The sequence below is a fragment of the Mandrillus leucophaeus genome, unplaced genomic scaffold, assembly GCF_000951045.1.
Source record: "Mandrillus leucophaeus isolate KB7577 unplaced genomic scaffold, Mleu.le_1.0 Scaffold1369, whole genome shotgun sequence".
Classification (NCBI taxonomy): Eukaryota; Metazoa; Chordata; class Mammalia; order Primates; family Cercopithecidae; genus Mandrillus; species Mandrillus leucophaeus.
This window is the reverse complement of record NW_012101331.1, coordinates 494,827-511,753: the sequence shown is the minus strand read 5'-3', so window position 1 is coordinate 511,753 and position 16,927 is coordinate 494,827.

Below are 16,927 nucleotides of genomic sequence, written 5' to 3'. Positions count from 1 at the left end.
AGTTCACTTTCCGGTAGGGGAGAGAGATCCACACACATTTAATTTGCATACAGTTTAGCATTTTGGTAAGTGCTACGATCGCAACAAATAAAACGAAACGTGTTTGAAGGTCAGAAATTAATTGTGCTTCGTCCTATGAGCAAGTTTCTTACATTTTAGAACTTAGAGAGTACACGAGGGAAGAGGCATTCCATGAAAAGGGGCTAGCGGACGAACATAAGTGTAAAAGGCCTGCACATATCTTTTGCAGCATATACGAGCAGCAAAGACAGGAAAGTACCCCACTTAGGATCTGCGGGAGGTTAATCCTTATCTTACGCCACTTCCCGTTTAAGGTTTCATTGGTTTTCACAGAAGCGTACATGGCTGCAGTGTTAGCTCTGGCCACATGATGGCGGTGCAGGGCCACAAAAGGGTTGCACAACCTTCGAAATAATTTTGAAGGAAGTGTTTGTAAAAATTACCGGGAAAGAAGGTGCCCCAGACCAGGGGTCAGAGCGGCTTGGAGGGGCTTCTGGGAGAACACAGCAGCCCTCAGATCTGGAAGGCAGGTGCCATCATTCTGAACCTCTGTTCTGTTCAGAAACTCCGGAAATAATTTAGATGTTGCATAACCTGTAGCCTGCGAAGAAAGAAGCTCTTTTCAATAGTACCCATTTTATAAAATAGGAAGGTTTATAGTACCCCACCTCCCAGTTTCCCTGAATGCTTTCCTTCTCTGTCAGAGTTGTGCCTGTGGTGGTTAACAGGCGGTGCCTTGTTGCCACTTTGGTTGAGTAAAATGAGAGATAGTTATCCAATGTGTTGGTGGGAAAGGGAATAAATTGTTTCTTAATTACAGTGCCCCTCAGACAGTATACAGAGAGGGGAAGGACGCTAGTCCAAAACCCTTTGATCTGGGCTTGCCTTGCTCAGGCCACTTGCTTGGTTTTGCTCATCTCTGAAGCATATGGGGTGGGGGGTGATTGTGTGTGTGTGTGATGTGTGGTTGTGTGTGTGTGTAATGGTGTGTGGTTGTGCGATTGCACATGTGTGTAGTGGAGGGAATAGAGATAAATGTGGTAGTGCTGGCACAGGCCGTAGCTAAGGGCATTTTTGGCTCTGTGTAGGAAGGGTCTGGGATAGAGAAAGAGGAAGAGAATAAGAGAGAGAGACAGAGACAGAGACAGAGAAAGAGAGAATGAATTCCCAGAAGATTCCTGGGGTTAAGGAAATGATTTGATTAAAATCTCTGGCAAAGGGTGAGTTTCGAAATCGATTATTTAACCCACGTTCTTTCCTGACTTCTCACTTTTCAGTCCACCCCTACATGCTCTCTGTGCCTGTCTTGCTCTTTCTCTGTCTCGGCAGCCACTCCTTCCTCTTCTCTTTCAATCTCTATTGTCCTCAGTTTCCATCCTGTTTTCTGTTGCTTTCAAATAAAAGCTTTGTGGGAGAGAAAGAGGGTCTAGGGTCAGACTATATGGTGCCCTCAGGAAGAGGAAGAAGAGAATGACAGAAGAATCCCTGCTATCTGTGTAACCAGGAGTGGTGGGGGAAGCAATGTTGGAAGAGAGAGATGAAAAATAGATAAGCCCCCACATTGAGGAGGCTGCTGTCCAGGAGAAATCCTGCTTCAGAAGAGGAAACAAATAAGGACAAATGTCCAGGAGCTGGAAATGGGTGGAGCTGATGAGATGGGGTGTTTGTTTGTATGTGGAAATTGTAGCTTCTCTCTCTTTTCATTCTACAAAGACAGAACTTCTCAATTTTTAAGTCACAACGCATTTCTAGAAATCGTTTATTTCTAAACATTACCAGTCAAATCTTCCATTCCTTTCTGCTTTTAGAATTGGAGTGAAATTGATTTGTGTTTTTAATTTTAAAGGACAGAAAAACAGGCTGTTCAAGTGCTCTGCTGGCGTGGGAATTCCAGGCATGGTCTTTCTTTCTCCTCCTCCCTTCATTCTTTCCCACTCCCTCTGTTCTGTCCCCTCATCCACACCAGGGAGGGTCCCCAGGATGGCAAGATAATAATTTTGATTTGGTTTTATGTTTATATTTATAATGCAACGTAAATTTTTTTTCCAGAAGTTGATATTTGTAAAGACCATTTTCAAACATATACAAGTCAGAGAGGTAGTGTGGGTGGGATTTGAGAAAGAATGTGTTGTTTTTCTCTGTTATCATTATTATTTACTAACCTTTTATTCAAGCACTGTAATGGAAGATCGACAAAACAACTCTCATGTCATAATCAATTATAGCTGGAAGACAAAAAATAGCTATTCAACGTTTCTTTCATGTTCTGGAAAAAATGGATATATCGACTGCCTTTAAAGTTGGGTCCTTTCCATAGACGCTGGGTGGGCTGTTGTAATTGGCTCTTCTAATCCCATAATCTTTATGAGCTTGGCATAGATGAACATAACAAAAATAATGATAAAAACAATAATTTACTTTGGTGTTAGCTGTTAGAGTTTGTAAAACAATGGCATAGGCATTATGAAATTGAATTATTTCAACTGCCCGTTGAGGTAGTAATTATTTTCCCCATTTTGTCAATGAGGCAATTGTGGCTCAGAGAGCCTGAACTTGGGCCAGCATTCTCCTCACTACATCCAAGCAGCAGCAGCCTAACGCATCCTCTTTCTGCAGATGTACAGACCAAGTCTAAGTGAGATGGAACACATTCAGTGAGGGTAAGGTAGGATGGATACAAAATGCCCACAGATGCCCCAGGAAGCAGACCGAGAGCAGGGAAGTCATTTGGAAACAGACCTTCTTTCAAGTTCTGACTTCACTCTTCCTCCATCAAAAGCGCTGGACATAAACCATGACTTTTTCAAACTTTAGTTTCTTCAACTATAAAATGAGGATAAATGTGCCTGCCTTTTGAGAAGATTAAATGAGATGAAATTAAAGGAAATAATGTAAAGTGTTCAGTATGGATTCCACAGATGCTGGTTGTTATGCCACATACCATCGACATGAACCATCTGTTCCGACACCTCTTATTTATTTTTTATTTTTATTTTTTGAGACGGAGTCTCACTTTGCCTTGTCACCCAGGCTGGAGTGCACAGGGATGATCTCGGTTCACTGCCACCTCTGCCTCCCGGGTTCAAGCAATTCTCCTGCCTCAGCCTCCTGAGTAGCTGGGATTACAGGCACATGCCACCACACCTGGCTAATTTTTGTACTTTTAGTAGAGATGGGGTTTTGTCATGTTGGCCAGACTGATCTCGAATTCCTGATCTCAGGGTGATCCACCTGCCTCGGCCTTGCAAAGTGCTGAGATTACAGGCATGAGTCACGATGCCCGGCCTCCTAGACCCTCTTTAAACCAATATCAGACACAAGGGAGAGAGAAACTGTATTATTTATTTATTGCTGCATAACAAATTATCTCAAAATATAGCAACTTAAAACCATGATAAACTCTGCCATCTTTCATAGTTCTGTGAATCAGAATTTAAGGAGAGGCTTATGGGTGATCATGGCTCAGCATCTCTCACGAGGTTGTAGCCAAAATGTTGGCCTGGGCTGTAGTCATCTAAGAGCTCACCTGTGGTTGGGGAATCTGTCTCCCACGTGGCTTAACGTCAGGTCCATGATGACTGCTGCGAGAGGCCCCAGTTCCTGGTCATCAGGATTTCTCCGTAGGGCTGTTTGCTGAATTCCTTCACAGTATGGTGGCTGACTCCTTCCAAAGAGAGCCATCCAAGACAGCAAGATGGAACCTGCAATGCTGTTTATGGCTTATCTTAGAAGTCACACCACCATCTTCACAGTATCTCACAGGTGACACTGGTCAGCTCTACCCAGTGTGGAAGTAGGCTGCACAGGGACACACTGTCAATGAAGTAGAATAACAAGGGCCAATCTTGGAAGCTGGCTGCCGCAAAGCCTGCTCCTACAGACTCTAGACTTGTAGTTTTTTTATACTAAGAATTTGTTTTGGAAATGCCTCAGTCTTTTTAGTTAAGTGGTCATGATGGGGTAACATTGGCAACAGGCCCTCAGAAATCAAGGTGTCCACTTCATAAAGCACTACATGGATACATCAGAAAAAGTGTGAGATGGGCAAGCACTCCTAACTGAAGCATCAAGGACCAATGCCAGTCTACAGGACCCACTGTTCTCTCAACTTCCAATGCAGCCCTCCTTCTGCTACCTTACCCTGAGGCCTTGGACATTCCAGCATATTGCAGAACCAGAATTCAGCTCCCATTGCGCACAACAGTGCTTCCCTGCCTCAGGTGGGTCCTCAGAATCATTAAGGGTGCTTGTTGAGTTTAAAAATTCCAGGGTACCTCTTGGAGAGACTTACTCGAGAGGCTTGGAAGGAAGGCTGGGAATCTGTGTTTTGTGCCGTCGTCTCAGATGATTCTTAATATCAAGCAAGTTTGGGAAGGTACTGAAGAGCTAATGGGAGGCATAGAGAGCTGAGTTCCTCTTTCAGTCACACCATGTGTGCATTGAAATTGCTGGCAGCCTTTGGCCTCAGAGCCATTGCCAGTCTCACGCATCCTCCCTGGCTGGCTCTCCTATGTCTTGCCTTGCATGTCTGTGTCTATGGATGCCTAATCCTACTCCCCTCCACTGCCAGCGCCAAATTAAGGTCCCTCAAAAACACACAGAACGTTTGAATGTTTTGTCTGTTTGGACAAGCAGGGGGTTCCCTGGATGTTTGGAGATAATTTCTTGGTAAAATTATATTTTCTTTCCTTTCATGTTTGAAAAAAACAAATTGGCTTCTTTACAGTTGCCTAATCTCTCCCTCTTCATTTCCTGCTGAGAAGACAAATCTTCTACTTTTTTTTAAAAAAAGTCCCCAGCACACTCATAATCAGTCAGTTTATAAACCAAAGTTCCAGCCCAAAGTATTTCATGAGCAAGGGGGAAAATCCTTTGTTTAACCACAGAATATTTCCCTAAATTTCCATTGGTTGAGAGTGACCTCTTGTATGTTACTCATTATGCAGAAAAGATTGTGAGGTTTTATTCTGGCCCACCATTTCTATGCTTGTAATATTAACGGGGTTCCTATCATTCTTTTCTAAAAAGTCAATAAGGAAAACAAGTGAGTTCAGCCCTCAACTAATCTAGTAGGGGAAAGCTAAGGGGAGACATAATTTAAATGTAAGGTAGAATGTGAAGGCAAGGTGTGGTGGTTCACCCCTGTAATTCCAGCACTTTGGGAGGTCAAAGCAGGAGGATCCCTTGAACCCAGGAATTCGAGAGCAGCCTGGGCAACATAGTGAGACCCCATCTCTAAACAAACAAACAAAATGGGCATGGTGGTACACACCTGTAGTCCCAGCTCCCTGGGAGGCTGAGATGGGAGGATGACTTGAGCCTTGGAAGTCGAGGCTGCAGTGAGCCATGATTGCACCACTGTACTCTAGCCTAGGGAATAGAGCAATACCCTGTCTCAAAAAAAACAAAAAAGTCGAATGAAAAATGCCTTAAGAGAATTGAACCTAAAAGAGCATAAAGTGAACATATAGAAAACTCAAAGAAGGGAAAAACATTCTAAGAGACAATCACAGAAGGCATTGAGCATAGAAGTTTAGGGCATGAGACTCTGCAGTTAGATCACAGGATTCAAATTCCAGCTTCACCAAACATGAGTTCCTTGATCTGGGGCAAATCCATTAATCTTTTTGGGTCTCAGTTGCATCGTCTGTGAAATGGTGATAATAAAAGTGCTCAACTTCGGGTAGTTATGAGAATTCAGTGAGTTAATATAAATAGAGTAACTAGTTAGTATGTAGCATGGGCTCAAAAAATTAATTGCTTTTGAGCTGAGCTTTGAAGTATGAGTGAGACTTTGGTATGTATAGATGGAGGTGGGCAGGGAGATGATTGATACTAATATTGTATCATGTTAATTATAGAATGAATCCTTGTGGGGTGTATATGGTGGTAAATACATTTATTTTAACTCTTCTTAAGTTGAAGAAATAGTTACACTAAGATAATGGGAACTTACATTGCTCTGTTTCATTTTGTTCAATATTTCATCTCCACAATTTCTGGTAAAATATCCTCAAATCTGACAACAAAAATGGTCCAAGGCTATCAGGAATTGGTACTTTTATGCTGGCAGCTGGGAGACATGTAAGCTTCCAGAAGATTTTACAAAATTTAAAGTTGGTAGCACATTTGCCTTGTTTGAAAGCCATCTAATTCTTTCTTTCCCTTTTTCTTTAGTTTCATAGAAATGATCCCTTTGTAACTCAGCAGCTCATACACAGTGATAAAGTATCAAGTCCATCGTTTTCCCAAATCAAGAGCAATGCATCCCACACAAATGGGCAAGAATTGTAGCTGACAGAGGTAGGATTTTTCAAAGATCCCTTGGCCCAGTTGGATCCTTTAAATCTCAGGATTTTATTTCTGATTTGAAAGGCATGGAAATTTGAAGAGAGAGCAACGTGGTGAGGACCATAGAGGATGGCGTATGTTCTGTCTGGGAAAAAGGGGGCAAGAAAAAAAAAACTACTTGGAGAAATGAACATATCTGATAAAGATTTATAAGGTAGATGGCTGGAGAACAACTATAAACTATACTTTCATCCCCACAGGAAAACTATAGTGAAATCTTAAGAAGCAACCGAGCAATGTTGGGCGTGATTGAATTTCTGGAATGAAGATACAGAGAACCCAGGGACTGATTCTGCATGGATGAGAAAGCAGGTGTATATCCAGTATCACAAACAGTAACTTCTTTGACACTGATAACAACATTATAAGTAGAGGTAAGTTCTGTTATAGATGAGGAAACTGGGAATTTGAACGTTAAAGTGACTTGCTTGTGGTCATACAGCTGGTCAATGACAGAGCCCTGGTTCTATCCCAGAAATGTGAGATGCTAAACATGTGTTCTAGAAGTCTGTATAATCCTTATGGTTGATGCAGGGACCTGGCTTCATTCATCTTTGTATCCTCCATGTCCAATACAAACCCTGGCATAGAGTAGATTTTTCAGTACTTGTTTGTTGAGTGAATGTTTCAAGAGCTCCACTGTCTCCAAAATAAGGCATATAGGTGTGTTGGTTTTACGGGGAAGAAAACTGCTCAACCAGCACCAACTCTGGTTGGTGGAGTTGTGCGTCGATGTGCAAGAGGATGCGTGACTCTGAGGAAACCCTCCTGGGTCAGTGCAACTGTCGCAAGGTCCTGGCAGTGGATTTACAAGGAATTAGAGGAAGCTATGAAAATGGAGTCCAACCATTTACTTTTGAAACTATTTATGGACCAAAGTGCATATGTGGCCCATGTTGCCAAACCTTTTAATAAATATACTGGCCCAGAGCAGAGTAACTCATGGCTTGGAGTAACCTTCCAAGTAACAGACTGTTCTCATGAGCTGTACACCTAATTAGACTCTGATAATCTGTATAAATTAGCATTTGCTAGTGATAAATATCACACACCAAGCCTTAAATAATACATTAGACTTAATTGAATAAATGCATATATTATGGCCTTATAATGCATATTTACCATAGTGAGTTATCTTCCACGCACAAACAAACAGCGATTCTGATTAATCAGGTGGGGCAATTGTGGCTGTTAAAACTCCAGGTTCTGCAAGAAAGGTCTCACTGTTGGTAAGATAAAAGCATTAAAAATTCTTCTCCTTGACTATGTTGGATAAATTTTCTCCTTGGGAATCTCCCTATCTTTGAACCTCCAGAATTTTTCTGTGATATCAAAGTTTATACCCATGTCCCCACTCCCAAAATTTGAATTTGAGCCTCAGATCTGCTATTGACTAACTCTGTGATCTTTGACAAATCACTCGAATTCCTGATGCCTTAAGAATCCCTTGTGAATTCCTGTTGTCTCTATCAGTTCGGAGGGGAACAATAATACTCACCTTACTAATGTGGGACAATAAGTAGTGCTACATGGAAAGCATTGAATGCAGCAGCAAGCTCATAGAAGGTGCCTGGCAAATGGAAGCTATTATCATTATTGAACATATTTTAAATCTTGCTATCCATTTTCTCATTCAATCATGATAAGAAATATGTGGCTGGGCGTGGTGGCTTACAACTGTAATCCCAGCACTTTCGGAGGCTGAGGCAGGTGGATCACCTCAGGTCAGGAGTTTGAGACCAGCCTGACCAATATGGTGAAATTCCATCTCTACTAAGAGTACAAAAATTAGTCAGGCATAGTGGCAGGTGCCTGTAGTTCCAGCTACTCAGGAGACTGAGGCACAAGAATTACTTGAACCTGGGAGGCAATGGTTGCAGTGAGCCAATATTGTGCCACTGCACTCCAGTCTGGTGAGTGAGTCTACTCTCTGCTCCAGAGTAGTGAGACTCTGTCTCAAAAAAAAAAAAAAAAAAAAAAGAAAGGAAATAAGTGAAGACAGCACAGATATTATTTTGCCCAATCTTTAAAATAAAAAAAGTGCCCCTTAGATTATTTATTTATTTACTCAACAAATATTTACTGATCACACAAGGCCATGTGTAGGAGATTATGAATCCACTCTGATGAAACTATGATCCACTCTGATGATTTGACTTCGTTCTTGGATTAGCTGACTCAGCTGCCTTTCATTCGTAGTGGTGAAAACCCTCCCTGTCTAACTAAATTTACAGTATAGTGGGGAGGGGTATTAAGAATTTACCAATAATTATGATATTGCCATAATGAAAGTATACAAAAAATGCAACAGCACAATCTGGGAAGCAGCACCCAAGTCATTCTCTGAAAGCCAAGGACGTTTTTGAAGAGATTATAAGAGTTGAGTGGGAATATGGACAACAAAGAGTTTGATTATTGCTTGTAATAGGGAATATTTTCCAGGAAAAGGGAAGAGATGTGTCAGAGATAAACTGGGTACATCAGGAGTCAAGGCAAAAAATTACAAACCATTAAATGAATCTGGAATAATGTTTCTTACCTTGGGTGCTATTAACATTTGGAGCCAGGTAATCATAGTTGTAGGGGTTGTCATTCAGCGATGTTTGCTAAACAAACTAGTACCTTACTCACCAGGTACTAGTGACTGTAGCATCTTTTTCCACCCCCTCACTGTGATAATCAACCTTGTCTCCATCTATTGCTGTGTTCCTGAGCAGGGCGCCACAGTCTCCTGCAGTTGGGAATCATTGATCTAGAGCATTGATTACAATGGAAGTCGTCTAAGGGACGAGGCTAAAGTGAAAGCCAGATCATGGTGAGCTTTTTCTGCCATGTGAAAATAACTTTTATTTTCCTTTTAAGTGATTGGGAACAATCTTCTTATGAACACATGGGGGAATCCTTTTATTATAACTCACATAGAAACCACATTTTCCCAATTTACCAGTCTGTGAATTCATTAAGAGCAATAATTCAAGTTGTACTATCTCCCTGCCACACCTGTTGCCACAGGACTGGTCCATTTTTTCCCCTCCTGCAAAACCTCCTCTCCCATCCCCTGAAGGGTGTTGTTGTTGTTTTATTTTATTTTATTCCTGGAAGTTTCTTACATATGCTCAGGGCCACATTTTGCTTTGCAGCTCCCCGGTTCCCTCGGGAACTTCTGCTGTGTTGGACAGCAGAATTTCCCACAGATGGCCAAAAAGACATTGCTAGGAAATCTCTTACAAAGTCATGTCCTTTCTGGTCCAGTCCTAGGAACTATAATGGAGAATATGGTCCAGTCACTCAAAAGCATTTTCAACATACATTCATCTTTACTTACAATCCTCAAATATCACTACAGTAATGCCATGCATAGGCCACATCCACACTCATTAAAATGTCCTACTTTTTCCTTCCAGCCTTTCTGTCACAATTCTATAAAACAAACCACACACACAGATATAAATTAGCTAAAAACTTATTCACCCCCATCTCTGTGCAGCCTTTCTTTGTGCTTCAAGGAAAACCTTCTCCAGCTAAAGTTCATGCACCTCCTGTGCTTTCTTCCTCCTTTCCTTTAGTCTCTGTGGCCTTTGCTTTATTTTCTGTTTTATGTATTATAAAAATCTAAGCAAAGCATTTGTTCCCATCCAGAAGATGTAGCAGCCTGCCTGGCCACTGTGACTAATTTAGCAATGGTGCCCTAGTGGCCGCCCTTGCTTCACCAACCCCTGCCGTGACCCCTCTTTTCCATGTGACACGACTTTCCTTGGAGGGTATTTCTGCTTCTCTGTCCACTGTACACCATGGTTTCTCCTGTGGTTCTAAAGTTTCCTAACAGTGGTTGCCACTGACCTGCCAGTGCCACCATTAATCCCTTGAGTCATCATCACAGAGCAAGAGATTCTCAGAAGCCTGAGGCAAAGTTGAAGGGGATATTTAACTCCTCTTCCTCCCCCATTTATGTTACAGCTTATTAGAGAGGTCCTATGGCAGTGTAGACTGTTCCTCCTTGCTTGCCAGCATTTGCTGAACTAGAGCTTTCACTGTCTACTTACAGCACACATACCCTTCCAGTTCACTGGCTTAGCAACAGATTGGAAGAACGGTCTTAGTACTGTACCTGAAATTATGATCCACTCTGATGATTAGACTTTGTTCTTGGATTAGCTGACTCAGCTGTCCTTACCTTTCATTTGTAGGTAAACATAGATATAGATATAGATCTATAGATAATTATACAGATATAGATGTAGATATAGGCTATCGCAATCTGTAAATACAGATATCTATAGTTATAAATATCAATGTAGTTGCTGATGTAGCTATATCTATACCTATATAGATATCTATATCTACCTATAGATATCTTTATGAATATTCATTTATTATCTCCCTATAGATATTCATTTAGTGTCTCCCTATAAAAAATCTATATAAATATTGATTTCTATCTATATCTGTACCTGTCCAAATCTATCTATACACTGCCTCTCCCACTCACATCCCATGGTGCTTCTTATGAATTAGACTTCAATTGGGCCACCTGCTTGCCAGACACGTCCACCATGCCTGCTCTCTATTTTGGGTGCAGCCTACCTGCAAACAAGTATTTCCACTGAAATTCTATTCCTTTATCCTCATTTTTTATGTATGTATTCATTTCTCACTATCAGGTTATATGTTTTTCCTGTAAGCCACCACAAACCTTTTGTGCAATGAGGTAGGTGATGAATAAAGCATGGATGAATCCCCGCATTAGATGAGTACATGAAGTGGATATGGAGAGTACATAAGAACCAAGAGCAGACAGAGCCCTAAGGAGAGACCCAGTTGACTTCCCAGAAGGAAAAGAGGTAATTTAGGATAAGAGATGTATAACCTCTAATCCAGTGTGAAAGTACCAAAAAGATTACAATGGTAAATGCTCGTAAGATTGTCCCCATTTGTGTGACATTCTCAGAAAATAAGATATTCTACTTAATTGACTTTTTTAGAAAACTGAAGCTTATTTCTTTCAAAAGAACACACTTGCCTTTTTAATGATTTTTACGGAATTTTCTGAATAGAAGATTACAAACTAATCTTCTATAGAGACTGATAGATTTTGTTTTACTTTTGTGTGATTGTTTGAAATTGGCATTATAAGCATCTGATCTGATACCATACCCTAATACAGTAGTGCCTCGATGTCTTGTTTCTTAGCATTTTAAATAGCTTCTGTGCACTGGGTGCTTACGTTGTGCTTGGCACTGTGTGTAGCAATCTCATCCATTATCACACTGGATTCTCATGAGAAATGTCTTATTGAGGCATGCCGAGCTTTTGCCCTTTCACCAAACAGCTTCATTTATGCTGCTTCTTAAATTCTTATGGCTGCATTTTGTGATTTTTTCTGTCTCCCTTCTTATTGTCTGGAAAGCTCTTACTCAGCTTCTAATTTTCTGCTTTTAATCTTCTAGGTATTAGGAATCATGAAAACCATACTTTAGAGGATTATGTATCAGGAAAGTTGGGGTCTAGGTAAGAGTCTTGTAGTTTGGTTGAATTAAAATGAATGCAGCACTTCCAGCCCTGCAGCCATTCAGGAGTCTCCAACTTACTACCAGCGGGAGCCAGGTTGAGAACAGACAGAACTCCCAGCCAGCTATCTCTGTATCTACAGAGTTGAACCGGACTTGGTTTTTATATGATATCTCTTGAGTGCACAAACTTGGATATTATGGGAAAAAAATGTTTTGATTTTATAAATGTTGATATTGATAGGTGACAGGGAGGTAATAACTGCTTATTAGCATTTAATGTGTCTGATCATTTAATTAATCTTTTAGAAATTACTCTGAAACTTTCAACAACATGTAACTATAACCACATATCATTTGTTTCAATTTAATACAGTGGCCGAAAAGGATTTCTAAGAATTGTTTGTACCTCTGGGCATATCTTAGTGAGAGACTTTTGATAGCATTTGTTTAAACCTTACGAAAACTGTATTTAGTCATGACCTGACATGAATTGTTCATTGGATTCATTAGGGATTATATCTAACAATAAGATTTATTGCATTTATAATAAAATGTGGGAATGAAGAAATAAAATGTTAATGTTTCTTAATATCTGGTAGGATCTGCTAGAATGACAGATGCTGTGGGGATATGGCTAGAAGGTAAGGATGCTGAGTTTTTGTTTGAGTCTTTTTTACAATTCTTTTTTTCTAGATTGGTAGACACCATGATGAACCCAAGAGGCAGAGCTGTGAATGGATATTTTTATAGAAGCCTTGAATTTTGAAACGACACAAAAATATTCACAGTAGACTGCTGTGTGGAATGCTTACTGCATGTGACTCTGTGACTTAATGTTGGAGCTTGGATCATCTCTACTCATTTTGTCCTTACCCTGAAGATAATCTTCCTCAGTAACCCATGACTCAGACAAAAATAATGTGATCTTAGAAAGGAAGTTCGATATCCAGAATTGTGGTTCATCTCATAACTGTGGACAGCAGACTCAGTATGTTCTAGAAATAACAAAAGATTGGGCAGAGGGTTCAAGGATCCAGATCCAGGCCCTACCTCTATCACCTACTAACTTCATGGTGTCTTGCAAGTGACTTGCAGTTTTATCTCCAAGTTGTAGAGGGTGGCAATGCCTACTGTAGAGGATTATTGGGAAAACTACATGCAATAATGTGTGTCTATGGAGAACGTTGTGAAAACTTCAGTACGCCATCTGTACTTTGTCTTAATATCATTAAGGCAATATCCCCAAGATTTCATTTCCTTTCACATCAGTATGGATGCAGTAAAAATTACGGAGTGAGTCCTTGAAGTGAATAAGGGCCACCAATTTAAAGCCCCATGTAATTTAGTGGCCTGTAAAGGGGCCTTTTTGAAGTGAGCCAACAACTATCCTTTTGTATTTCTGTATTGCATTGAAGTAGTTTGTGTACAACTATATTGATCCTCACTAGCCGTAAGGGAAAAGACTTTGTTTCTGCTTCCCATTGTAGAAAGACCTCATGTAGGTAGTCTTCCTGGAAAGCTAGTACAGACTCCTCATTTTGGTCCTGTCCACCACTTTTCATTTTCATAGCATTTCAGGATCTCTCTCCCTGAAAAAATTACTCTGCACAGTGAGCACATTCTTCAGGGGGAAGAAGAACTGCTATATGGTACACTTGACATACACAGGTACAATCTATGCTCCATCATAATTAGTCCTCAAACTAACCTTGGGAAGAAGAGACTACAATCCCTATATCATGAATAAGGGAATTGATGTTCCTAAGTTATTTATTTGATTTCCTACTGATAGCGATCATCAGTGATGAACCTAAACTGTTCTCTCTAACATCTAAATCAATGCTGGCTTCGCTAGACCATACTGCCTCTCTGGAGGCAGGTAGAACTTGCCTCATGTTTAGGAAGGGCCAGAAGATTCCACCAAAGGGATAATAAGACATGTATTATGATATTTTCCTGCCATAGTGTACACTTGAGAAAACCATATGACTTCTTTGAAACTTCTGTTTTCTCCACCCTTGCACATCTCCCCAGTTTGTTGAAGATCAAATGGAATAATGAAAGCCAGGGTGCTTGGTAGGCTGACAAGTGCTAGATGAAAGTGAGATGTTGATACTATCCAAAGAGATCTTACCAAGTTTTGTCTGATATTTAAGAGGGTGCAAGTGAGAATATCACTCAGCTACTACTTACAGAAAGCAACATTTTTTTCTTCACCCTATGAGTTGGTGTAGGAGAACCAGCTACTTGCGTTCTTGGCAATCACTGGTACCAGTAAAATTTCAGTTAAAGTGGCCACTAATTAGTCAGACTTGCATTGAATTTATAGTATAATCAAATTTTAATGGCAGCACATCTGCCACTTTTAGTGTCTACTCTTAAGTAGAGAAGTTTTCTGGACCCAGCTTCCCAGTCTATTAACTTCTTCATTTGGGCTGAAAACCATTGTGTCTATTATAACTCCCTTAGGGCTATTTCTTGATAAGGAAAAAGATGGAAAGGTTTAGCACGATAGTATTTTAATCCTCAAGGTTACTAGAATTATATATAATAAAAATATTAGAACTTGAAGGGAAGAACTTACAGATCAACTAATTGTTGATTTGCTACTTTATTCAATTCTAACCTTCATTAAGAACCTCCCTGTGCCAGGCACTAAACTAGGGATCAGGAAGACAGAAATGGAATGCATAAGTTTTTGCTTTTCAAGAGTCCCAAGTCTGGAGAAATAGTCCGCATTTTGTGAATTCTGTAAGTTGTTTGCTAAAGGTCGTGTCATTATTAGTTAGTGGGCAGATCAAAGAAAACTAACCTGGAATACTCTAATCCAAAAAAGTTTGTAGGTAGACTTTCTCCTCACTAACTCCTTGAAAGCATTAGAATATGCTCTTCTAAAGCTTATATTCATTTGTTGGGGTTTCAGAGCAAGGTATACAGCCACATGCTGGCATTGTAAGTCAAGGCTCATTATGTGTGAGTCACATGTGCATGTTGGGGAAGGACATAGAGGGTTGCATGGTGATCAATAGCTAGGGTTTGCAGTCAACCATTTCTGCCCCTGCCACATATCTGTTATGAGGACTTGAGAAGTCATTTAATCTTGCCTGGCTTTATTTTCCTTGTAAATGTGAGCACTAATACCTACCTTATAAGGAGGTAGAAAGAGGATGAAAAAATGTGTAAAATTCTTATTGCAGTGTTTGTCACAAAATAAGTATTTAAGCATCCTAGTTATCATGATGATTCATACCTAACCCAGACTGGGAAGAGACCTAGCCCCATCTTGACTCGGACACTTGGTATCTTTTGGATCTTGGGAAAGACAATTTATTGCTCCACGTTTATTTTTCTTTCTCTGAATAATGAAAATATTAATAACTTCCTTAGGGGTTAGTGAGGGAATTTTCCTTTATTTATACATTTATTTTATACACCTGTGTCAAACTCCTCTTATGCATCAGGAAATGTTCTAGCTCCTGGAGAATCAGTAATGAACAAGGGTGGTATAATACATGTGAAGCGTCTGGCAGATTGTAGGAACTTAAATGCAAGCTAACGTCAATACACTAATAATCACAGCAGATCTGCTATTACCATTCAATCAAACTTGGTTATAAAATAATTAATATTAATATTATCTACTCAAAATTACTGTTTCACCCGCCAGACATATTTATCTCCTTGTGTATTTGTGATTTTAATACACTGGCTGTCTCAACAGCCTATCACAGGTTACTGAGACTACCAAGATAAAACATTAGAATTTCCACACATTTGCATGTATTTCCTCTTTCATGGTACCTTGCATTTGACCTCCTCCAGCCTCTGAATTTCTATTTAATAAGAAGCTGAGTGGAAAATCAGACCTTCACCCCTGGAAATCCATTTGCTTCTGCCTGTGTTTGCAAAACTGATGATGCCTTGCAATAAACTCGATCTTCTTACTGACTTCTAGTCACAGTGTATTTGGGGGATTAACAATGATAATTTGGTTCTAAGCCCTATTCTCTTGATTTAAACAGTTGCACCAACAACTGTGAGTTTCATTTCTTTCCAGGTCTGTCTACCTCCTGATATACTAGACCTGTGAAATAGGTCTTGAGAAGTACTTTATTAGGCATTGGGGTGATATACTGCTTAAAAAGGAGAGGTCTGTCCTAGTTGCTTATGAATGCCTGAATTCCTTAGCCAAGTTCTGGAGCCACCCACAGATCTGCTATATACCCCTGTGGAGCTGACTTGGAAGCCATGAGTTGCAGACATAGATTTGCTGACCCTTAATCTGGGTGCAATCAAACAGAACACCAGGATATATGACTCATGCACTCCCTTGGTTCAGCTAAGGACAAGGCCCTAAGTTCACGTCACTACCCCTGGCTCTAACACATCATACCCCGATTTACCCATAAAAGCAAGTGCTTCTAGGGCAGTGACTTTCAAACTAGGTTTCTGAGGAGGTAGCTTTGAGTTAGCCTGGACAGAGGCAGGGGAAGGCCTGCTTTGGGTCCCATGTGATCTTCTATCTTAGGCAGAACAGTTTTGGTTATATTTATTTGCTTTATATTTGGCTTCTCTTAAAAAGATCATTTAAAAAATTGTTATTGTGCTCATTTGTTTATGTTTGAAAACAACTTTTAAGGTAATTGTTTTGCTCTTTTATCTTCTTTTATTTATTTATTTACTTATTTTTTATTATTATTATACTTTAAGTTCTAGGGTACGTGTGCATAACGTGCAGGTTTGTTACATATGTATACTTCTGCCATGTTGCTGTGCTGCACCCATCAACTCGTCAGCACCCATCAACTCGTCATTTACATCAGGTATAAATCCCAATGCAATTCCTCCCCCCTCCCCCCTCCCCATGATAGGTCCCGGGGTGTGATGTCCCCCTTCCCGAGTCCAAGTGATCTCATTGTTCAGTTCCCACCTATGAGTGAGAACTTGCGGTGTTTGGTTTTCTGTTCTTGTGATAGTTTGCTAAGAATGATGGTTTCCAGCTGCATCCATGTCCCTACAAAGGACACAAACTCATCCTTTTTTAT